The sequence below is a fragment of the Ranitomeya variabilis genome, chromosome 3 (assembly GCF_051348905.1).
Source record: "Ranitomeya variabilis isolate aRanVar5 chromosome 3, aRanVar5.hap1, whole genome shotgun sequence".
NCBI classification, from domain to species: Eukaryota; Metazoa; Chordata; class Amphibia; order Anura; family Dendrobatidae; genus Ranitomeya; species Ranitomeya variabilis.
In genome coordinates this window covers 4,890,917-4,916,904 of record NC_135234.1, presented here as the reverse complement: position 1 = coordinate 4,916,904, position 25,988 = coordinate 4,890,917, and the positions used below count along the sequence as shown (strand labels likewise).

The 25,988-nt window shown below is 49.2% G+C and overlaps 1 protein-coding gene across 1 annotated transcript in view; it reads left to right on the top strand.

The window, feature by feature from the left end:
- Positions 1–25,988, top strand: part of LOC143814893 (uncharacterized) — a 748,367-nt gene that overhangs the window by 555,076 nt on the left and 167,303 nt on the right. The window lies entirely within an intron of this gene.

The following is a 25,988-nucleotide window of genomic DNA, read 5'->3' as shown; positions in this document are numbered from 1 at the left end:
TGCCCCGGTGTTGCGTCAACCGGATGTTTCTCTTCCGTTTCAGGTTGAGGTTGATGCTTCTGAGATTGGGGCAGGGGCCGTTTTGTCTCAGAGGGATCCTTGTTATGATCCTAGTGGCAAGGATCGCAAGTAGGACTAGCTAAGTAACTAAACCGACTACAAACTCTGGGGAAGTGGTAACTGAATTGACCGCCACCTGATCCTATCCGCAAACAACTATAGGCAGCCGTGGAACGTTACCTGAAAATCCTAGACATCTCATCACAGCCTGAGAAACTGACTATTCCTAGAGGGAACGAAAGTCCTCACTTGCCTCAGTGAAATGACCCCAAAGATATAGAATAGCCCCCCACAAATATTAACGGTGAGTTAAGGGGAAAGCACAAACGCAGAGATGAGATTAGATTTAGCAAATGAGGCCCGCTAACACTAGAAAGCAGAAAATAGAAAGGGAACTGTGCGGTCAATTAAAAACCCTATTCAAAATATCCACGCAGAGATCGCTCGAGCCCCCGCACCAACTAACGGTGCGGGGGAAGCAACTCTGTACCCCAGAGCAAACCAGCAGAAGAAATCACATATTAGCAAGCTGGACTAAACTCATCATACACAGAAATCATATTGCAGACTGATGAGCAAAAAATAATTAAACAGAACTTAGCTTCTCCTGAAGAGACTGAAACCGAAGATAATCAGGAGTAATCAGAATAGCACTGAGTACATTGACAGCTGGCAACAAGTGGAAGTGAAACAGAGCTAAATAGGAAACTCCCAAGTGAATAACGAGGCAGCTGATCAGCCACAGACCCGCAGGATAACAAACAAAGCCACCAGGGGGAGCCCAAAACAAGTCACACAATACCACCTGTGACCACAAGAGGGAGCCTGAAAACAGAGTTCACAACAGTACCCCCCCCCCTTGAGGAGGGGTCACCGAACCCTCATCAAAACCCCCAGGGCTATCAGGGTGAGCCACATGGAAGGCATGAACCAAATCGACCGCATGAACATCAGAGGCGACAACCCAGGAATTATCCTCCTGACCATAGCCCTTCCATTTAACCAAATACTGAAGCCTCTGTCTAGAAATACGAGAATCCAAGATCTTCTCCACCACGTATTCCAATTCTCCCTCAACCAGCACAGGGGCAGGAGGCTCAACCGGAGGACCCACAGGCACCACATACCTCCGCAACAATGACCGATGAATCACATTATGAATAGCAAACGATGCTGGGAGGTCCAAACGAAATGACACAGGGTTAAGGACTTCCAAAATCTTATAAGGACCGATAAACCGAGGCTTGAACTTAGGAGAGGAGACCTTCATAGGAACAAAGCGAGAAGACAACCACACCAAGTCCCCATCGCGAAGTCGGGGACCCACACAGCGACGGCGGTTGGCAAAGCGCTGAGCCTTCTCTTGTGACAGCTTCAAATTGTCCACAACATGATTCCAAATCTGATGCAACCTATCCACCACAACATCCACTCCAGGACAGTCAGAAGGCTCCACCTGACCCGAGGAAAAACGAGGATGAAACCCCGAATTACAAAAAAAAGGAGAAACCAAAGTAGCAGAACTAGCCCGATTATTAAGGGCAAAATCGGCCAACGGCAAAAAAGTCACCCAGTCGTCCTGATCAGCAGAAACAAAACATCTCAAATAGGTCTCCAAGGTCTGATTAGTTCGTTCGGTTTGGCCATTCGTCTGAGGATGGAAGGCCGACGAAAAAGACAAATCAAGGCCCATCTTAGCGCAAAAGGTCCGCCAAAATCTAGACACAAACTGGGATCCTCTGTCGGAAACAATATTTTCAGGGATCCCATGCAAACGAACCAACTCGGAGGAGGAAGGCAACTTAGGCAAGGGCACCAAATGGACCATCTTAGAAAAACGATCACACACCACCCAGATGACAGACATTCTCTGAGAGACAGGGAGATCTGAAATAAAATCCATGGAAATGTGCGTCCAAGGCCTCTTCGGGACAGGCAAAGGTAACAGCAAACCACTGGCACGAGAACAGCAAGGCTTAGCCCGAGCACAAATTCCACAAGACTGCACAAAGGAACGCACATCCCGCGACAAGGAAGGCCACCAAAAGGACTTGGCCACCAAATCTCTGGTACCAAATATTCCAGGATGGCCCACCAACACCGAAGAATGAACCTCGGAAATAACTCTTCTGGTCCATCTATCCGGGACAAACAGTCTCTCCGGTGGACAACGGTCAGGTCTATCCGCCTGAAACTCCTGCAGCACTCGTCGCAAATCTGGGGAGATGGCAGACAAAATCACCCCTTCTCTGAGAATACCAGCCGGCTCTGAATCTCCAGGAGAGTCAGGCACAAAACTCCTAGAAAGAGCATCAGCCTTTACATTCTTCGAACCAGGCAGGTACGAGACCACGAAATCAAAACGAGAGAAAAACAACGACCAACGAGCCTGTCTAGGATTCAGCGCTTGGCCGACTCGAGATGAATCAGATTCTTGTGATCAGTCAAGACCACCACACGATGCTTAGCTCCCTCGAGCCAATGTCGCCACTCCTCAAATGCCCACTTCATAGCCAACAACTCCCGATTACCGACATCATAATTCCGCTCGGCAGGCGAAAACTTTCTTGAAAAGAAAGCACATGGCTTCATCACAGAGCCATCGGCGCTTCTCTGCGACAAAACAGCCCCCGCTCCAATCTCGGAAGCATCAACCTCGACCTGGAAAGGAAGAGAGACATCTGGCTGACATAAGACCGGAGCCGAAGAAAACCGGCGCTTCAGCTCCCGAAAGGCCTCCACAGCCGCAGACCAGTTAGTAACATCAGAACCTTTCTTGGTCAAATCCGTCAAAGGCTTAACAACACCAGAAAAATTAGCGATGAAGCGACGGTAGAAATTAGCAAAACCCAAGAACTTCTGAAGACTCTTAACAGATGTAGGCTGCGTCCAGTCATGAATAGCCTGAACCTTGACTGGGTCCATCTCAATAGTAGAAGGAGAAAAAATGAAACCCAAAAAAGAAACCTTCTGGACTCCAAAAAGACATTTTGAGCCCTTCACAAATAAAGCATTGGCACGCAGGACCTGAAACACCATCCTGACCTGCTTAACATGGGACTCCCAATCATCAGAAAAAAACAGAATATCATCCAGATACACAATCATAAATTTATCCAGATATTCGCGGAAGATGTCGTGCATAAAAGACTGAAAGACAGAAGGAGCGTTAGAAAGTCCAAAAGGCATCACCAAGTACTCAAAATGGCCTTCGGGCGTATTAAATGCAGTTTTCCATTCATCACCCTGCTTAATACGCACAAGGTTATACGCACCACGAACATCTATCTTGGTGAACCAACTAGACCCCTTAATGCGAGCAAACAGATCAGATAACAATGGCAAAGGATACTGAACCCCAGAGCAAACCAGCAAAAGAAATCACATATTAGCAAGCTGGACTAAACTCATCATACACAGAAATCATATTGCAGACTGATGAGCAAAAAATAATTAAACAGAACTTAGCTTCTCCTGAAGAGACTGAAACCGAAGATAATCAGGAGTAATCAGAATAGCACTGAGTACATTGACAGCCGGCAACAAGTGGAAGTGAAACAGCTAAATAGGAAACTCCCAAGTGAATAACGAGGCAGCTGATCAGCCACAGACCCGCAGGATAACAAACAAAGCCACCAGGGGGAGCCCAAAACAAAAGTCACACAATACCACCTGTGACCACAAGAGGGAGCCTGAAAACAGAGTTCACAACAGATCCTGTTGGTTCCTTGATGAAACCGTGTGCCTTCTTTTCCCGTAAGTTTTCGCCCGCTGAACGCAATTATGATGTCGGCAATCGGGAGTTGTTGGCTATGAAGTGGGCGTTTGAGGAGTGGCGACATTGGCTCGAGGGAGCTAAGCACCGTATTGTGGTCTTGACCGATCATAAAAATCTGATTTACCTCGAGTCTGCCAGGTGGCTGAATCCTAAACAGGCTCGATGGTCCTTGTTTTTTTCCCGTTTTGATTTCGTGGTCTCGTATCTTCCGGGTTCTAAGAATATTAAGGCTGATGCCCTCTCTAGGAGTTTTTTGCCTGATTCTCCTGAGGTCCTTGAACCAGTCGGCATTCTGAAAGAAGGGGTGGTCCTTTCTGCCATCTCCCCTGATTTACGACGGGTTCTTCAGGAATTTCAGGCTGACAAACCTGACCGCTGTCCAGTGGGGAAACTGTTTGTTCCTGATAGATGGACTAGTAGAGTGATTTCTGATGTTCATTGTTCTGTGTTGGCTGGCCATCCTGGTATTTTTGGTACCAGAGATTTGGTTGGTAGGTCCTTTTGGTGGACTTCTTTGTCACGTGATGTGCGTTCTTTTGTGCAGTCCTGTGGGACTTGTGCGCGGGCCAAGCCTTGTTGTTCCCGTGCTAGTGGGTTGCTTTTGCCTTTGCCGGTCCCTGAGAGGCCCTGGACGCATATTTCTATGGATTTTATTTCTGATCTTCCGGTTTCCCAGAAGATGTCTGTCATCTGGGTTGTTTGTGACCGGTTCTCTAAGATGGTCCATTTGGTGCCTTTGCCTAAATTGCCTTCCTCTTCTGATTTGGTTCCGTTGTTTTTTCAGCATGTGGTTCGTTTGCATGGTATTCCGGAGAATATTGTGTCCGACAGAGGTTCCCAGTTTGTTTCTCGGTTTTGGCGGGCCTTTTGTGCTAAGCTGGGCATTGATTTGTCTTTTTCTTCCGCATTTCATCCTCAGACAAAAGGCCAGACCGAGCGAACTAATCAGACTTTGGAAACTTATCTGAGATGCTTTGTGTCTGCTGATCAGGATGATTGGGTGGCTTTCTTGCCATTGGCCGAGTTTGCCCTTAATAATCGGGATAGTTCGGCTACCTTGGTTTCGCCCTTTTGTAATTTTGGTTTTCATCCTCGTTTTTCTTCGGGGCAGGTTGAGCCTTCTGACTGTCCTGGTGTGGATTCTGTGGTTGACAGGTTGCAGCAGATTTGGGCTCATGTGGTGGACAATTTGGTATTGTCTCAGGAGGAGGCTCAACGTTTTGCTAACCGTCGTCGGTGTGTTGGTTCCCGGCTTTGGGTTGGGGATCTGGTCTGGTTGTCTTCCCGTCATGTTCCTATGAAGGTTTCTTCCCCCAAGTTTAAGCCTCCCTTTATTGGTCCTTATAGGATTTCTGAGATTATTAATCCGGTGTCTTTTCGATTGGCCCTTCCGGCTTCTTTTGCTATCCATAATGTCTTCCATAGATCTTTATTGCGGAAATATGTGGTGCCCGTTGTTCCCTCTGTTGATCCTCCGGCCCCTGTGTTGGTTGATGGGGAGTTGGAGTATGTGGTTGAGAAGATTTTGGATTCTCGCTTTTCGAGGCGGAGGCTTCAGTACCTTGTCAAATGGAAGGGTTATGGCCAGGAGGATAATTCTTGAGTTTTTGCCTCTGATGTCCATGCTGCTGATTTTGGTCCGTGCTTTTCATCTGGCTCATCCTGATCGGCCTGGGGGCTCTGGTGAGGGTTCGGTGACCCCTCCTCAAGGGGGGGGTACTGTTGTAAATTCTGCTCTTGGGTTCCCTCCGGTGGTTGTTGGTAGTAATGCAGTTGTCCCTGGGTTGCAATCCTGGGCAGGTGTCCCTGCTGATTGCAGCTCTGACTGGGATATTTAGTTGTGCAGGATTCATTAGCCCTTGCCAGTTGTCCATTGTTCTTGAAGGTTTTGCATCTCTGTCTGGTTCCTCCTGCCCTGCTGCCAAATCAGCTAAGATAAGTGTCTGGTTTTGTTTCTGCAGCACACATGCTGTGTGCTTTACAATTCAGTACTATTCAATGTTTTTTCTTGTCCAGCTTAGACTGTGTTTGGATATTTCAGTCAAGTTGGATTCTCAGGAGATGCAGATATACATTCCATGTCTTTAGTTAGATGGTGGAATTTTTGTATTATCTGCTGTGGATATTTTTAGGGTTTTAATACTGACCGCTTAGTATTCTGTCCTATCCTTTCCTATTTAGCTAGCGTGGCCTCTTTTGCTAAATCCTGATTTCTGCCTGCGTGTGTCTTTCCTCTAATACTCACAATCAATATTTGTGGGGGGCTGCCTATCCTTTGGGGTTCTGCTCTGAGGCAAGATAGAATTCCCATTTCCATCTATAGGGGTATTTAGTCCTCCGGCTGTGTCGAGGTGTCTAGGATGTGTTAGGTACACCCCACGGCTACTTCTAGTTGCGGTGACAGTTTAGGGTTTGCGGTCAGTACAGGTTCCACCTACTCCTGAGAAAGTCTCATGCGGCTCCAAGGTCACCGGATCATAACAGCTGTGTGTATATAAATGTGTGTATGCAGCAGAGCTGTGTGTATATAAATGTGCATATGTAGCAGAGCTGTGTGTATGTAAATGTGCATATGTAGCAGAGCTGTATGTATATAAATGTGCATATGTAGGAGAGCTGTGAGTATATAAATGTGCGTATGTAGCAGGGCTGTGTGTATGTAAATGTGAGTATGTAGCAGAGCTGTGTGGATGTAAATCTGCGTATGTAGCAGGGCTGTGTGTATATAAATGTGCGTATGTAGCAGAGCTGTGTGGATGTAAATGTGCATATGTAGCAGAGCTCAGTGTGAGTTCACTGTCCATGAAACAGTGTTGTGTGTGTATATATGCACTGTGGAGTGTTCATTAATATCTGTGCAGTGAGGTTGTATGTGAATAAAACACACGGTGCAGAGAAACACTAACAATATATTTATTACTTCCATTTTCTGCCCTAGTGCATTAACCCCTTAGTGACCGGGCAGAATTTTGAAATCTGACCAGTGTCACTTTTTGTGGTAATAACTCTGGAACACTTCAGCATATCCCAGTGATTTTTAGATTGTTTTTTCGTGACACATTATACTTTATGACAATGTTACAGTTAGGGCGATATGTTTTGTGTTCATTTGTAAAAAAAATCAGAAATTTGACAAAGCTGTAAAAAAAAAAATAGTAATTTTCAAACTTTGAATGATTCTCCCTTTAATCCAGATAGTCACACCACAGAAAACATTAATAAATAACATTTCTCTCGTATCTGCTTTACATCATCGCCATTTGTGAAATGTTATTTTATTTTGTTAGAATTTTAGGTTTAAAAATGGAGCAATAATTTTTCATTTTTCCAAGGAAATTTAGAAAATATTTTTTTAAGGGACCTATCCATGTTTGAAGTGACATTAGGGGTCCTATATATTGGGAAACCCCCAAAAGTGAGACCATTTTAAAAACAGCACCCCCCGATATATTGAAATCTGCTGTCAGGTAGTTTATTAACCCTTCAGGTGATTTTCAGGAATTAATGCAAAGTGACATGACAGAAATGATAGTGTATTTTACCATCTAAATGTCGGTATCTTCTGCTCCGGCCGCTGTAGCCGGGAGACTCTGAGGCCGCTATCTGGTCGTGAGCTGACGGCAAACATCAGGACCACACAATCATGATCTCTGGGTGCCGATGGGGATAAATAGGGAGACCCCGCACTCTAACCATTTATATGATGTAGTCACTATTGACAGCAGCATCTGAGGGGTTAAACATATGGACGGTGACAACACTGATCGTGGCTGATGCAGCAGGTTGTCAGCTATAGTGGACAGCCGGCAGCTGCTGGATTGTCACCTGTATGGGGAGGCTAGTCTCTTATATCTCAGGTCAGTAAAAAGACGTATTGCCGGTCATTGAGGGGTTAAAATGTGTAATATTCACTCCTCCACTTTATACCATCAGAGAAGGTTATTATTCATAAATAAAATGTCAAATATTACACCATAATAACAATGAATGAATTGAAATATGACATCGTGTTCAGTATAATTCATTGGTTTCCAGTGACATTTTACACAACATTATTGGGGATTGGGGGAGAATAGGGTGATAACAATGAATTTGTATTAAAAGTGATATTCTGCAAGTGATATTTCAAAGTTATAAGTGTTCAAACGAAGAGACAGACGAATGTTCCATTTTTTGAGAAATTCCATTATATTGTTGTTACATGAGACCATTTTTTCTGATGAACAATTTTCATTAATCAATGCGGTGATTTACCACAATGGCCGGCATTCAGGGTTCTCCCAATAGCTCCCTATTGTAACTCTTGTTGCAGTGATAATATGTACAATCACTGTATGTATTTCATAGGGGAATAAATCCAGGTCGATGGCAAGTAGTGCTTGTTCATAGTTATAATTATTGGAATACCACAGATTTCAGATATTAGATGGTTGAAGGCTTCCCATAAACATCTGACATTATTGCAGTTCCACCATATGTGCAGCATACCTCCTCTGGTCTCTCCGCACAGCGCTGCCACCAGGAATTTCCAAGCCCCATACGGGCAAAATTTTCTGGCCCCATTGAGACTACGCCCAGGCTGCACCTCCACTCAAACCTTCCGCAGTCCCACCGCCCACTACTGAAAAAAATTCCACTTCTGCACCATGTCCTCACCACACATTAACAGATCCCATGGGACACCAGATCACATACATGGCCAGCAGCTTTTGCTTTGGACAAAAGATGTTTTAAGCTGCCTCCACGAGAAGTTAGATACTTTTGGTCGGGCCCTACTGTACGCTAACCTATTAAACATTTCTTAAAATATCCAATAGTCCTCATCTGTATTTTTTTTTTTCTTTAAGGGAATGAGTCACATACATTTTTTAAAATGACCAATAATAGCACATTCAAGGGACAAATACCGTCACACCATGACCAGTTCACATATTACCACCACATAGTGACCAAATAATAACACATAAAAGAAACAAATACCGCCACATCATGACCTGTGACCACTAGTGACATTATACACAGGAGTTTTGCATGTAATGTCAGTGATACACCTATATTGTTACTATCAAAAGATATATATAACACCTTAAAAGAGAACCTTGAAAAAAGGTTACCAAATAAACACCACAGATAGAAAAAGGTGAGTGACCCTGGAAACCAACATCAGTGTGTACATAAGTTAAAGTATAGCAGGAATATTACAATGTAACACTTCAGCAGAATGTATGGGAGAAACAATAATAAATGAATCACCATGTCTATTGCGTATATATAAACATACAGTGGGGAAAAAAGTGTTTATTTGGCCACCAATTGTGAAAGTCTCCCACTTACAAAGATGAGAGAGGCCTGTAATTGACATCATAGGTAGACAACAACTATGACAGTCAAAATGAGAAAACAAATCCAGAAAATTACCTTGTCTGATTTGGCAAGATTTATTTTGCAAATTGTGGTGGAAAATATGTACCGTATTTTTCCGACCATAAGACGCACTTTTTTTCCTCCAAATTTGGGAGGAAAGTGTGGGTGCATCTTATGGTCGGAATGTAACGTGGGGAGGGGCAGCAGCAGTGGGATCGCACTTGCAGGAGGCAGAAAAATGTCCCCGCTGCAGGAATCAGCACTGGGGAAACCACATGGTCCCGATGATTAAAGTGCAGTGAATATTCATTAGCCGCTTCCCCTTCCACCTGTCAGCTGAGCAGTGAGCGGGGAGCAGCACATGAATAGTCCTTCACAGGGACACACGTTTTCCTCAGCGCTGGATTCCTGCAGCAGCTGGGGAGATCTGTGTGTGGCGGAGGGGGCAGCAATAGGGGCCAGGGGAGACAAGATCGCTGCATACCTGCCTGGGCTGTGCTGGATGCTGAGGCATAAGGACCTGTGTGATGTCATGAAGAGGGTGGGCTGGAGCATTACATGGTAACACAGAGCCCTTCATCTTCTGATGTCATCACAGGTCCTTCAGACTTATACTCACCCTCCAGCGTCTTCATATAGTACTTTACACCACACTGGTCCTGCAGCACCATCTTCCACCCGCAGCTTCCAACATAATAACATACTATAATTATATATAATATCACCACATATAATAGTATGTTATTCAATTTGACTACTTTTTTTTTTGCTTCAAATATTTTTTCCCTATTTTCCACCTCTAAAACCTAGGTGCGTCTTATAGTCCGAAAAATACGGTATTTGGTCATTAACAAAAGTTCATCTCATTATTTTGTTTTATATCCTTTGTTGACAATGACATTTTCTGTGTCTTCACAAGGTTGGCACACACTGTTGGTGGTATGTTGGCCCATTCCTCGATGCAGATCTCCTCTACAGCAGTGGTGTATTGGGACTGTCGCTGAGCAAGATGGACTTTCAACTCCCTCCAATGGTTTGCTATGGGGTTCAGATCTGGAGACTGGCTAGGCCACTCCAGGACCTTCATATGCTTCTTGCGAAACCACTCCTTCATTGCCCTGGTGGTGTGCTTGGGATCATTATCATGCTGAAAGACCCATCCACACTTCATCTTCAATGCCCTTGCTGATGGAAGGAGGTTTGCACTCAAAATCGCACGATACATGGCCCCATTCATGTACATGGATCAGGTGTCCTGGTCCCTTTGCAGAGACACAACCCCAAAGCGTGATGTTGCCACCCCTGTTGTGAATTCCGTTCTGGAGCTCCCTCCTGTGGTTGCTAATGGTATTTTTGTGAGTTCTGCCCTTGGGCTCCCTCTGGTGGTTTCGAGTGGAACTGCTGCTCCGTTAGGTAGCTGTAGCAGCTGCCATCACTGATCGCCTTGCCTGGGGTTGTTATTTAAACCTGCTCTGGGATTTAGTTCATGCCAGCTGTCAATGTCTTAGGTTGGATTTGGTTCTCTCCTTGGATTTCTCATATGGCCTGTCCTTGTCAGCAAAAGATAAGTTTCTGCTAGTTCTTGTTAGTCCATTTTCTTTGGACACTATTGCTTTGCAAATATGTCTCTCTTTGTCCAGCTTGTCACTATGTCATATTCAGGCTAGCTGGAAGCTCTGGGAAGCAGATTTGCCCCACCACACCGTGAGTCGGTGTGGAGTTCATTTTTGTAAACTCTGCGTGGATTTTTGTAGTTTTTAATACTGACCGCACAGTATCCTTTTCTCTCTGTCTATCAAGTTTAGTATTGGCCTCCTTTGCTGAAAACTGATTTCATTTCTGTGTATGTCATTTCCCTCTCCACTCACAGTCAATATTTGTGGGGGGCTATCTTTCCTTTTGGGGTTTTCTCTGAGGCAAGATAGCTTTCTATTTCCTTCTTTAGGGGTAGTTAATTCTTAGGCTGTGAAGAGGCGTCTAGGGAGAGTCAGGAACATCCCACGGCTATTACTAGTGTTGTTGTTAGGATTAGGGACTGCGGTCAGTAGAGATACCACCTCCTCAGAGCTCGTCCCATGTTGCGTTTTAGCCACCAGGTCATATCAGTGTGGCCTCTTAACCACCAGGTCATAACACACCCCCATGCTTGACAGTAGGTATGGTGTTCTTTGGATGCAACTCAGCATTCTGTCTCCTCCAAACACGACGAGTTTTGTTTCTACCAAACAGTTCTACTTTGGTTTCATCAGACCATATGACATTCTCCCAATACTCTTCTGGATAATCCAAATGGTCTCTAGCAAACTTCAGATGACCCCGGACATGTACTGGCTTAAGCAAGGGGACACGTCTGGCACTGCAGGATCTGAGTCCCTGGTGGCGTAGTGTGTTACTGATGGTAGCCTTTGTTACGGTGGCCCCAGCTCTATGCAGCTCATTCACTAGGTCCCCTTATGTGGTTCTGGGATTTTTGCTCACCGTTCTTGTGATCATTTTGACCCCATGAGGTGAGAACTTGCGTGGAGCCCCAGATCGAGGGAGATTATCAGTGGTCTTGTATGTCTTCCATTTTCTTATTATTGCTCCCACAGTTGATTTAATCACACCAAGCTGCTTGCCTAATGCAGATTCAGTCTTCCCAGCCTAGTGCAGGACTAGAATTTTGTTTCTCGTGTCCTTCGACAGCTCTTTGGTCTTCACGATAGTGGAGTTTGGCGTGTGACTGTTTGAGGTTGTGGACAGGAGTCTTTTATACTGATGAGTTCAAACAGGTGCCATTACTACAGGTAATGAATGGAGGACAGAGGAGCCTCTTAAAGACAAAGTTACAGGTCTGTGAGAGCCAGAAATCTTGCATGTTTTTAGGTGACCAAATACTTATTTTCCACCATAATTTGTAAAATAAATCTTGCCAAATTAGACAAGGTGATTTTTTGAATTTGTTTTCTCATTTTGACTCTCATAGTTGTGGTTTACCTATTATATCAATTACAGGCCTCTCTCATCTTTTTAAGCGGGAGAACTTGCACAATTGGTGGCTGACTAAATACTTTTTTACCCACTGGGAAAGGTCAGCGAGGCCCTGCACGTGTGTACTGCAGTACTTTACTCTGCCCTCAATAGGGCAGATACGTACACCTGCACAGGAGCGCGATCCCAGGGAGCAATGAAGCAACAGAAGGGCGGCGATCATAAGAAGATGGGAGGTGCCGGACCAGGGCCTGCGACACCCATCGGACCGGACTGCAACCCGGGTGAGTATAATAAAACTTATTTCTCTTATCTTTCAGGCCGGACCTGGGGCTTATCTACAGCATTATAGAATGCTGTAGATAAGCCCTGAAATGCAGTGGCCGTATCATATATCGGCCAAAACTGCTGACAGGTTCGTTATAAGCTCATGTATACTTACTGCTTATTGCACCTACTGTTTATATATGCTCAGTGATAACCATCTGTGTCGTGTGTGTGTGTATATATATATATATATATATATATATATATTTCCTGATCCCACTCACCCTATATCCGTCTGCTATTACTGCCTCGCTGCTGCCCCTCCCTATCACACCTGGCCTATTTCATGTGCACTTAGCCTGTTATAAATTCAGTCGCACGTCTGTTTTGACCGTGGTCTGTCTCTATAAGGATGTCTCTAAAAGGATACAGCAGAAATATGCCAGAAATGAGCCAGAAGTGAACAGAAGGTACGCCTAACCACAGTTATTAAATATACTAAATTTCTTTCTCTTTCCTCCACACTTTCTCTCATCATGCTGACATACGCTCTAACAGTTTTGGCTCCATTACTCCTCACTCTCCTTCGCTATCCCCAAACCCCAGTACCCTCTAACCAAGTAATAATCTCTCCTTCCCTCCTGCCTCTGCACCTGACCTCTGCTGACCTGCTCCTCAACCTCAGATCTCTCCTACTAAAACACAAAATAAGCCGCCCACTCTCCTCCCACCTGCTCTTTCTTTCTGCTTCTCCTGACCGCTGGTGACATATCTCCCAATCCTGGACCCCCACAGCTCATACATCCCATTACCCCCTCCTATCGCTCCTAACCCAATATAAACACCCGAAATCTTGCCCATCTCAAACCCGTGCACTTGATGCCCACCACCCTGCTCCCTCTTTCTGGATCACTCTGGAATGCCTGCTCCGTCTGCAATAAACTCCACGTGATTCACGACCTCTTTACCTCTGGTAGTCTTTCCTTCCTGGGCCTCACTGAAACATGGCTGACACCCTCTGACACAGCCTCCCCTGCTGCGCTATGCTATGGCGGCCTCCACTTCACCCACACTCCTCGCCCTGGCAACAGACAATGGTGGAGGAGTGGGCCTTCTCCTTTCTTCCAACTGTACATTTAACCCAATCCCACCTCTTCGCTCCCTTATCCTCGCCTCTTTTGAAGTCCACTCTGTATCTACTCTCCCTCCAACCTCCAAATGGCCATCATATACCAACCTCTTGGCCCGCCCACTGCCTTTATTGACCAATTCTCCACCTGGCTTCTTCACTTTCTTCTGACATTCCCACCATCATCATGGGTGACTTCAACATCCCCATTGACACCCACCAGTCTGCAGCCTTCAAACTCCTGTCCCTTATTTCATCTTTTGGACTTACTCAGTAATCCTCCTCAGCCACCCACACAGATGGACACACACTAGACCTGGTCTTCACCCGTTTGTGCTCCCTATCTAACTTCACAACCTCCCCTCTCCCTCTATCCCACCACCATCTACTCACTTTCTCATCCCTGTCCTCCACACCTGTCACCCATATCCAGCAACATGTGCACCCCCGCAGAAGCCTCGCACACCTAGATACCCAGACGCTCTCTGACTCTATCCTACTACTGGCATCCATATCCTCACTCCATGACACACACACGGCCATTAGTTTCTACAATACCACTCTTGCATCAGCCATCGACTCGGTCGCCACTGTCAAGCATAGCAGAATGTGACAAATCAACAGACCACCCTGGCACAATAGCATCACTGAAAAGCTCCGGCAAGTATCCAGAATTGCAGAACGGCATTGGAAGAAATCGTATTCACAAGATGTTTTCACTGCACTCAAACAAGCAACACTCACATTCAAATCAGCTCCCACCTCTGCTCAACAGGCCTACTTTACATCCCTTGTATCTTCCTTATCCCACAACCCCAAACAGTTGTTTAACACTTAATTCCCTCCTCCGCCCACCACCGCCCCTCCAACCTCCCTCATCTCTGCTGTGGAATTTGCCACACACTTCAAAAGTAAGATCGACCAAACAAGGCAAGTCTTTGTTGTCCGACCACCACAACCCCTTTGTATGCTATACCAATGCCCTAACCCCATAACTTCCCTTTCCAAAATCACGGATGGACAGCTTGCTCATCTTCTCTCCAAATCGCATCTCACCACTTGTGCACTTGACCCCATCCCACCTCCTCCCCAACCTCACCACAATAATTCCAGATCTAACCCATCTCTTCAACCTATCACTGACTTATGGTACCTTCCCCTCTCCTTTCAAACATGCCACAATCACACCTATCCTCAAAAAGCCATCTCTTGACCCGAGCGCTATGTCCAGCTATCGCCCCATATCTTTGCTCCCATTTGCTTCCAAACTCTTTGAGCAGCACGTCCACACTGAACTTTCCTCTCACCTTGCATCTAACTCTCTTCGACAACCTACAATCTGGCTTCCGTCCCCACCATTCCACTGAGACTGCCCTGACCAAACTTACGAATGACTTACTTACAGCCAAAGCTAACAGACAATTTTCTATACTCCTCCTTCTAGACCTGTCCTTTGACACAGTTGACCACTTCCTCCTTCTACAGATCCTCTCTTCCTTTGGTGACAAAGACCTTGCCCTATCCTGGATCTCCTCATCTTACCAACCACACATTTAGCATTTCCTACTCCCATACTACCTCTTCATCTCGCCCTCTCTTGGTGTCACTCAAGGCTTTGTCCTAGAGCCCCTTCTCTTCTCAATCTATAACCTTGGCCTGGGACAACTCAAAGTCCTACGGCTTCCAGTACCATCCTTATGCTGATGACACTCAGATCTAACTCTCTGGCCCAGATGTCACCTCTCTGCTCTCCAGAATCCCAGAGTGTCTATCAGCCATATCCTCCTTCTTCTCTTCTCGCTTCCCCAAACTCAATGTGGACAACTCTGAACTATTTATCTTTCCTACATCTAGCAGATCTTCCTTACCTGATCTATCACAATAAATGAATTCATACTTTCCCCTGTCCTGGTAATCCGCTGCCTCGGAGTAACCCTGAACTCTGCACTGTCCTTCAGACCGCACACCCAAGCTCTCACCACCTCCTGTCACCTTAAGCTCAAAAAAATTTCCAGAATCCATCCTTTCCTCAATACTCACTCTTCCAAAATGCTTGTGCATGCCGTAATCATCTCCCGCTTCGACTACTGCAACATCCTCCTTTGTGGCCTATCCTCTAACACTCTTGCACCCATCCAGTCTGTCCTTCACTCTGCTGCCCAACTAATTAATCTCTTGCTACACTCCTGCTTCCCCTCTTTGCAAATTCCTTAACTGGCTCCCAATTTCCCAGCGTATCCAGTTTAAAGTACTAACACTGACTTACATTTGGATCCTTCAAAAGAAACCTGAAAACCCATCTCTTCAAAGAAGCTTACAACCTGTAATGACCACACGGTCACCTCAATACCATCAGAGCTACTGCAACCCCCGACCTACTGTCTCCTTCCTCATAATCCTGTAGAATGTAAGCCCACAAGGGCAAGGGTCCTCTCCCCTTTGTATCAGTCTGTCGTTGCTAGTTTTCTTTACTGTAATTGATATTTGTATTTTGATGTAACCCTGTCTCATGTACAGCACCATGGAATTAATGGTGATATAAATAATAATAATAATACAGTGTTTACACTAACACTCATAGTCGTATTGTATAAAACCACAGACAGCCAGAAAAAAGTCCTAGAATTGAAAGAATGACACACACTCCTTTAATAAATCTTGATTAAACCATACTTACGACATCGCCCATTTCAGTGACGCCATTGTACTCTGCAAAAGAATTAAAATAAGAAACAATATTCCTCACCTGTCCGCTGAGAAGATGATAATTAATGATGAGCGAGTATACTCATTGCTCGGGTGGTCTCCGAGTATTTGCTATTGCTCGGAGATTTAGTTTTCGTCGCCTTAGTTGCATGATTTACAGATGCTGGACAGCCTGAACACAAGTGGGAATTAACTAACAAACAGGCATTCCTCACATGTATTCAGCCTGTCTAGCAGTTGTAAATCATGCAGCTGAGGCGACGAAAACGAAAACTCCGAGCACTAACAAATACTCGGAGACCACCCGATCAACGAGTATACTCACTCATCACTAATGATAATCCATTTGTCCCACAACGAGTCTAGCTCTGCTACATGTAGATGGCAGGCTGCATTATGCGACCATGCAGCCTGCCATCCAGCAGAGACACTGAGCCGCCTCTGCTACCACTGGGTTCAACAAAGGCAACTGTGACTCAGCAACCTGCTCTTGAGCGTCCTCCTGTGCATAGTTGTGAAGTACACAGCATGCCTTTATCACTGCATCGACTGTTCACTTCCAATTGGATGGCTGTGTGCAAGACCCTCTACTGACTACTCATGATTCCGAAGGTGTATTCCACAATCTACGTGCACCGCTCAGCAGGTTTGTCTTCAATGGAAAAACCTCATCTGATAGCATCACAAAGGGGACTGGGTGTGTGGAACCCGACAAAGGCCTGCGGGCTGGAAGTGTTCTGCAATCTTGGAGAACTTGTAGTCCGGTCTGTGAAGTTCTGCTCGGATGGGGAAGGCATCACGAGGGGCTGAGATTTCTCCAGATTATATTACATGTACACTTTACAATATTTGTGGATTTCCCAACATGAAACCGTAGGTGCAGTGATGTGAAGCTCTCTCCTGTGGCCAAAAAGCTGTGAAAAAAAACAAAAATTAGTATCAGAATGTTAATTAATTGGTTTACAATCATGTTGTTCAATACATGTACAACCGCTCTGTAAATCCATCTTCAACATGACATGCCCACATCACAAACCAGAACCGTTACCTGCTGGTGCTTGGTTATTACGACGTGAGCCCTGCCGGCAATCAGGTCACTCAACAGGCGGATGAGCTCTCAGTAGTTCCATGTTTAAGCGTGTAATCAAAAGGCGAAACCCGCGGCAGAAATGAAAAAATGGAGCACAGAGAGTAAAACACCTTGTACACACGCGGCTCCGCTCCGCACACCTCGTACACACGCGGCTCCGCTCCGTACACCTCGTACACACACGGCTCCGCTCCGTACACCTCGTACACACACGGCACCGCTCCGTACACCTCATACACACACGGCACCGCTCCGTACACCTCATACACACGGCACCGCTCCGTACACCTCGTACACACGCATCTCCGCTCCGCACACCTCGTACACACACGGCTCCGCTCCGTACACCTCGTACACACACGGCTCCGCTCCGTACACCTCGTACACACTGCTCCACTCCGTACACCTCATACACACGGCTCTGCTCCGTACACCTCGTACACACACGGCTCTGCTCCGTACACCTCGTACACACACTGCTCCACTCCGTACAACTCGTACACACACGGCTCCGCTCCGCACACCCCATACACACACGGCTCCGCTCCGTACACCTCGTACACACGCATCTCCGCTCCGTACACCTCGTACACACGGCTCCACTCCGTACACCTCGTACACACACGGCTCCGCTCCGTACACCTCGTACACACGGCACCACTCCGTACACCTCGTACACACACAGCTCCGCTCCGTACACCTCCTACACACACGGCTCCGCTCCGTACACCTCGTACACACGGCTCCACTCCGTACACCTCGTACACACACAGCTCCGCTCCGTACACCTCCTACACACACGGCTCCGCTCCGTACACCTCGTACACACGGCTCCACTCCGTACACCTCGTACACACACAGCTCCGCTCCGTACACCTCCTACACACACGGCTCCGCTCCGTACACCTCGTACACACGGCTCCACTCCGTACACCTCATACACACACGGCTCCGCTCCGTACACCTCGTACACACACGGCTCCGCTCCGTACACCTCGTACACACACGGCTCCGCTCCGTACACCTCGTACACACACGGCTCCGCTCCGTACACCTCGTACACACACGGCTCCGCTCCGTACACCTCGTACACACACGGCTCCGCTCCGTACACCTCGTACACACACGGCTCCGCTCCGTACACCTCGTACACACACGGCTCCGCTCCGTACACCTCATACATACGGCTCCGCTCCATACACCTCGTACACACACGGCTCCGCTCCGTACACCTCGTACACACACGGCTCCGCTCCGTACACCTCGTACACACGGCTCCGCTCCATACACCTCGTACACACACGGCTCCGCTCCGTACACCTCGTACACACACGGCTCCGCTCCGTACACCTCGTACACACACTGCTCCGCTCCGTACACCTCATACATACGGCTCTGCTCCGTACACCTCATACACACACGGCTCCGCTCCGTACACCTCGTACACACGGCTCCGCTCCATACACCTCGTACACACACGGCTCCGCTCCGTACACCTCGTACACACGCATCTCCGCTCCGTACACCTTGTACACACGGCTCCACTCCGTACACCTCGTACACACACAGCTCCGCTCCGTACACCTCGTACACACACGGCTCCGCTCCGTACACCTCATACACACACGGCTCCACTCCGTACACCTCGTACACACGCATCTCCGCTCCGTACACCTCATACACACACAGCTCCACTCCGTACACCTCGTACACACACAGCTCCGCTCCGTACACCTCGTACACACACGGCTCCGCTCCGTACACCTCATACACACACGGCTCCACTCCGTACACCTCATACACACACGGCTCCGCTCCGTACACCTCGTACACACACGGCTCCGCTCCGTACACCTCGCACACACACGGCTCCGCACACCTCGTACACACGGCTCCGCTCCGTACACCTCATACACACACGGCTCCACTCCGTACACCTCATACACACACGGCTCCGCTCCGTACACCTCGTACACACACGGCTCCGCTCCGTACACCTCGTACACACACGGCTCCGCTCCGTACACCTCATACATACGGCTCCGCTCCGTACACCTCATACACACACGGCTCCGCACACCTCGTACACACACGGCTCCGCTCCGTACACCTCATACATACGGCTCCGCTCCGTACACCTCATACACACACGGCTCCGCTCCGTACACCTCGTACACACGGCTCCGCTCCGTACACCTCGTACACACACGGCTCCGCTCCGTACACCTCGTACACACACGGCTCCGCTCCGTACACCTCGTACACACGGCTCCGCTCCATACACCTCGTACACACACGGCTCCGCTCCGTACACCTCATACACACATGGCTCCACTCCGTACACCTCATACACACACGGCTCCGCTCCGTACACCTCGTACACACACGGCTCCGCTCCGTACACCTCATACACACACGGCTCCGCTCCGTACACCTCGTACACACGGCTCCGCTCCATACACCTCGTACACACACGGCTCCGCTCCGTACACCTCGTACACACACGGCTCCGCTCCGTACACCTCGTACACACGGCTCCGCTCCGTACACCTCGTACACACACGTCTCCGCTCCGTACACCTCGTACACACACGTCTCCGCTCCGTACACCTCGTACACACACGTCTCCGCTCCGTACACCTCGTACACACACGGCTCCGCTCCGTACACCTCATACATACGGCTCCGCTCCGTACACCTCATACACACACGGCTCCGCTCCGTACACCTCGTACACACGGCTCCGCTCCGTACACCTCGTACACACACGGCTCCGCTCCGTACACCTCGTACACACACGGCTCCGCTCCGTACACCTCGTACACACACGGCTCCGCTCCGTACACCTCGTACACACGGCTCCGCTCCATACACCTCGTACACACACGGCTCCGCTCCGTACACCTCGTACACACGGCTCCGCTCCGTACACCTCGTACACACACGGCTCCGCTCCGTACACCTCGTACACACACGGCTCCGCTCCGTACACCTCGTACACACGGCTCCGCTCCGTACACCTCGTACACACACGTCTCCGCTCCGTACACCTCGTACACACACGTCTCCGCTCCGTACACCTCGTACACACACGTCTCCGCTCCGTACACCTCGTACACACACGGCTCCGCTCCGTACACCTCATACATACGGCTCCGCTCCGTACACCTCATACACACACGGCTCCGCTCCGTACACCTCGTACACACGGCTCCGCTCCGTACACCTCGTACACACACGGCTCCGCTTCGTACACACACGGCTCCGCTCCGTACACCTCGTACACACACGGCTCCGCTCCGTACACCTCGTACACACGGCTCCGCTCCATACACCTCGTACACACACGGCTCCGCTCCGTACACCTCATACACACACGGCTCCACTCCGTACACCTCATACACACACGGCTCCGCTCCGTACACCTCGTACACACACGGCTCCGCTCCGTACACCTCGTACACACACGGCTCCGCTCCGTACACCTCGTACACACGGCTCCGCTCCATACACCTCGTACACACACGGCTCCGCTCCGTACACCTCGTACACACACGGCTCCGCTCCGTACACCTCGTACACACGGCTCCGCTCCGTACACCTCGTACACACACGTCTCCGCTCCGTACACCTCGTACACACACGTCTCCGCTCCGTACACCTCGTACACACACGGCTCCGCTCCGTACACCTCGTACACACACGGCTCCGCTCCGTACACCTCGTACACACGGCTCCGCTCCGTACACCTCGTACACACGGCTCCGCTCCGTACACCTCGTACACACGGCTCCGCTCCGTACACCTCGTACACACACGGCTCCGCTCCGTACACCTCGTACACACACGGCTCCGCTCCGTACACCTCGTACACACACGGCTCCGCTCCGTACACCTCGTACACACGGCTCCGCTCCGTACACCTCGCACACACGGCTCCGCTCCGTACACCTAGTACACACACGGCTCCGCTCCGTACACCTCACACACACACGGCTCCGCTCCGTACACCTCGTACACACACACCTCCGCTCCGTACACCTCGTACACACACGTCTCCGCTCCGTACACCTCGTACACACACGGCTCCGCTCCGTACACCTCGTACACACACGGCTCCGCTCCGTACACCTCGTACACACGGCTCCGCTCCGTACACCTCGTACACACGGCTCCGCTCCGTACACCTCGTACACACGGCTCCGCTCTGTACACCTCGTACACACACGGCTCCGCTCCGTACACCTCGTACACACACGGCTCCGCTCCGTACACCTCGTACACACACGGCTCCGCTCCGTACACCTCGTACACACGGCTCCGCTCCGTACACCTCGCACACACGGCTCCGCTCCGTACACCTCGTACACACACCTCCGCTCCGTACACCTCGTACACACACGGCTCCGCTCCGTACACCTCGTACACACGGCTCCGCTCCATCCACACTGTAAACCCCTCCTCCCACACATCAACTTCCCCTCATCCGGCACCATGACAACCAGCAGAGTCCTGCACACACTGAGGCCCTGATCATGTGACCCTGACTCCTCCCCTCCGGTGACCTCATCACAGGTCCTGCACACACTGAGGCCCTGATCATGTGACCCTGACTCCTCCCCTCCGGTGACCTCATCACAGGTCCTGTGTGCACAGCAGCCATATATGTGGAGGCGGCTCTGCAGGTGGAGGGTCCACACAGACCTGGAGCAGGTAAAGACCCCAATATCCAGATTTGTGCCTTCTGATTGGGGGAACTCTCAGCTCTACTAATCCTCGGACAGTTCTGCCCTTTATGGAGGTGACAGGAAGTCTGTGTAGTGACTGTAGCTTCATAGTATCAGCTCCAATCCAATGGGGAGAGAGCGATTCCCCCGAAGACTCTCAGACTGTGGGGGCCGCAGAGAAACGTTACATTTACACCTTATAGGAATCACAAAGGTTTTGTTCATTTTCCGCTGATAGATACAAACGACCCAACTATGGAAGACGGGAACCAGATGAATGTGTTACCCACATAGTGCAGGCCCCCCGACAATATAATGTTCCCACAGTAGCACCATCCCCCCACAGTATAATGTTCCCACAGTACCGCCATCCCCCCACAGTATAATGTTCCCACAGTACCGCCATCCCCCCCACAGTATAATGTTCCCACAGTACCGCCATCCCCCCACAGTATAATGTTCCCACAGTACCGCCATCCCCCCACAGTATAATGTTCCCACAGTACCGCCATCCCCCCACAGTATAATGTTCCCACAGTACCGCCATCCCCCCCACAGTATAATATTCCCACAGTACCGCCATCCCCCCCACAGTATAATGTTCCCACAGTACCTCCATCCCCCAACACAGTATAATATTCCCACAGTACCGCCATCCCCCCCACAGTATAATATTCCCACAGTACCGCCATCCCCCCCACAGTATAATGTTCCCACAGTACCGCCATCCCCCCACAGTATAATGTTCCCACAGTACCGCCATCCCCCCACAGTATAATGTTCCCACAGTACCGCCATCCCCCCACAGTATAATATTCCCACAGTACCGCCATCCCCCCCACAGTATAATGTTCCCACAGTACCTCCATCCCCCAACACAGTATAATATTCCCACAGTACCGCCATCCCCCCCACAGTATAATATTCCCACAGTACTGCCATCCCCCCCACAGTATAATATTCCCACAGTACCGCCATCCCCCCCACAGTATAATGTTCCCACAGTACCGCCATCCCCCCCCACAGTATAATGTTCCCACAGTACCGCCATCCCCCCACAGTATAATGTTCTCACAGTACCACCATCCCCCCCACAGTATAATGTTCCCACAGTACCGCCATCCCCCCCACAGTATAATGTTCCCACAGTACCGCCATCCCCCCCACAGTATAATGTTCCCACAGTACCGCCATCCCCCCACAGTATAATGTTCTCACAGTACCACCATCCCCCCCACAGTATAATGTTCCCACAGTACCGCCATCCCCCCCACAGTATAATGTTCCCACAGTAGCACCATCCCCCCACACAGTATAATGTTCCCACAGTACCACCATCCCCCCACACAGTATAATATTCCCACAGTACCACCATCCCCCCACAGTATAATATTCCCACAGTACCGCCATCCCCCCCACAGTATAATGTTCCCACAGTAGCACCATCCCCCCACAGTATAATGTTCCCACAGTACCACCATCCCCCCACACAGTATAATATTCCCACAGTACCGCCATCCCCCCCACACAGTATAATATTCCCACTGTACCGCCATCCCCCCACAGTATAATGTTCCCACAGTACCACCATCCCCCCCACAGTATAATGTTCCCACAGTACCGCCATCCCCCCCACACAGTATAATGTTCCCACAGTACCACCATCCCCCCCACAGTATAATGTTCCCACAGTACCGCCATCCCCCCACAGTATAATGTTCCCACAGTACCTCCATCCCCCCACACAGTATAATGTTCCCACAGTACCGCCATCCCCCCACACAGTATAATGTTCCCACAGTACCGCCATCCCCCCACACAGTATAATGTTCCCACAGTACCGCCATCCCCCCACACAGTATAATATTCCCACAGTACCGCCATCCCCCCACACAGTATAATGTTCCCACAGTACCGCCATCCCCCCACAGTATAATGTTCCCACAGTACCGCCATCCCCCCACACAGTATAATGTTCTCACAGTACCACCATCCCCCACACAGTATAATGTTCTCACAGTACCACCATCCCCCCACAGTATAATGTTCTCACAGTACCGCCATCCCCCCACAGTATAATGTTCCCACAGTACCGCCATCCCCCCCACAGTATAATGTTCCCACAGTACCGCCATCCCCCCACAGTATAATGTTCTCACAGTACCACCATCCCCCCCACAGTATAATGTTCTCACAGTACCACCATCCCCCCACAGTATAATGTTCTCACAGTACCGCCATCCCCCCACAGTATAATGTTCCCACAGTACCATCATCCCCCCCACAGTATAATGTTCCCACAGTACCGCCATCCCCCCACAGTATAATGTTCTCACAGTACCGCCATCCCCCCCACAGTATAATGTTCCCACAGTACCGCCATCCCCCCCCACAGTATAATGTTCTCACAGTACCACCATCCCCCCACAGTATAATGTTCTCACAGTACCGCCATCCCCCCACAGTATAATGTTCCCACAGTACCACCATCCCCCCCACAGTATAATGTTCCCACAGTACCGCCATCCCCCCACAGTATAATGTTCTCACAGTACCACCATCCCCCCACAGTATAATGTTCTCACAGTACCACCATCCCCCCACAGTATAATGTTCTCACAGTACCGCCATCCCCCCCACAGTATAATGTTCCCACAGTACCGCCATCCCCCCACAGTATAATGTTCTCACAGTACCACCATCCCCCCCACAGTATAATGTTCCCACAGTACCGCCATCCCCCCCACAGTATAATGTTCTCACAGTACCACCATCCCCCCACAGTATAATGTTCTCACAGTACCGCCATCCCCCCACAGTATAATATTCCCACAGTACCGCCATCCCCCCCACACAATATAATGTTCCCACAGTACCGCCATCCCCCCACACAGTATAATGTTCTCACAGTACCACCATCCTCCCACACAGTATAATGTTCTCACAGTACCACCATCCCCCCCACAGTATAATGTTCCCACAGCACCGCCATCCCCCCACACAGTATAATGTTCCCACAGTACCGCCATCCCACCCACAGTATAATGTTCTCACAGTACCGCCATCCCCCCACACAGTATAATATTCCCACAATACCGCCATCCACCCCCACAGTATAATATTCCCACAGTACCGCCATCCCCCCCACACAATATAATGTCCCACAGTACCGCCATCCCCCCACACAGTATAATGTTCTCACAGTACCACCATCCCCCCACACAGTATAATGTTCTCACAGTACCACCATCCCCCCCCACAGTATAATGTTCCCACAGTACCGCCATCCCCCCACACAGTATAATGTTCTCACAGTACCACCATCCCCCCCCACAGTATAATGTTCCCACAGTACCGCCATCCACCCCCACAGTATAATATTCCCACAGTACCGCCATCCCCCCCACACAGTATAATGTTCTCACAGTACCACCATCCCCCCCACAGTATAATGTTCCCACAGCACCGCCATCCCCCCACACAGTATAATGTTCCCACAGTACCGCCATCCCACCCACAGTATAATGTTCTCACAGTACCGCCATCCCCCCACACAGTATAATATTCCCACAATACCGCCATCCACCCCCACAGTATAATATTCCCACAGTACCGCCATCCCCCCCACACAATATAATGTTCCCACAGTACCGCCATCCCCCACACAGTATAATGTTCTCACAGTACCACCATCCCCCCCCCACAGTATAATGTTCCCACAGTACCGCCATCCCCCCACAGTATAATGTTCTCACAGTACCACCATCCCCCCACACACAGTATAATGTGCCCACAGTACCTCCATCCCCCCACACAGTATTCATATAGACGGCCGGTGGGGATGGAGTCAGTGACCGACTCTGGCCACATATGTCTCTAGAGCCGTAGTAGAAGATG